Below are 328 nucleotides of genomic sequence, written 5' to 3'. Positions count from 1 at the left end.
TTTTTTTTCCGGTTGGTACTATTATAAAGATCTAATTTTTTTTTAGCTTTGTGAATGAATAACTGAAAAAAAAATAAATTTGTAATATTTCATGTTTGGCACACCATATTGTTGGGCTATCACTAGAAGATATACCAATGATTTTTTTTATATTCCTTTTATTAGTTCCATTATTTGAGTTAGAATTCTCAAGTAAAGAAAATTTGGTGTCGATATTATTCAAGATATATGCAAAAAATAAACATTTCATCATAAACAAAACTAATATACTTTCTACTTAACAAAATGCAACTTAAATGAAGGAAATAGTACAAGTACTTACAAAATT

General features: G+C 23.8%; 1 protein-coding gene across 1 annotated transcript in view; it reads left to right on the top strand.

Annotated features, from left to right (window-relative positions):
• Positions 1-328, top strand: part of LOC119594306 (activating signal cointegrator 1 complex subunit 3-like) — a 28,924-nt gene that overhangs the window by 11,020 nt on the left and 17,576 nt on the right. The gene's annotated exons all lie outside the window — the stretch shown is intronic.

This window comes from Penaeus monodon, chromosome 33, assembly GCF_015228065.2.
Source record: "Penaeus monodon isolate SGIC_2016 chromosome 33, NSTDA_Pmon_1, whole genome shotgun sequence".
NCBI classification, from domain to species: domain Eukaryota; kingdom Metazoa; phylum Arthropoda; class Malacostraca; order Decapoda; family Penaeidae; genus Penaeus; species Penaeus monodon.
The sequence above is the reverse complement of the archived record's forward strand: the minus strand, read 5'-3'. Positions and strand labels throughout refer to the sequence as shown.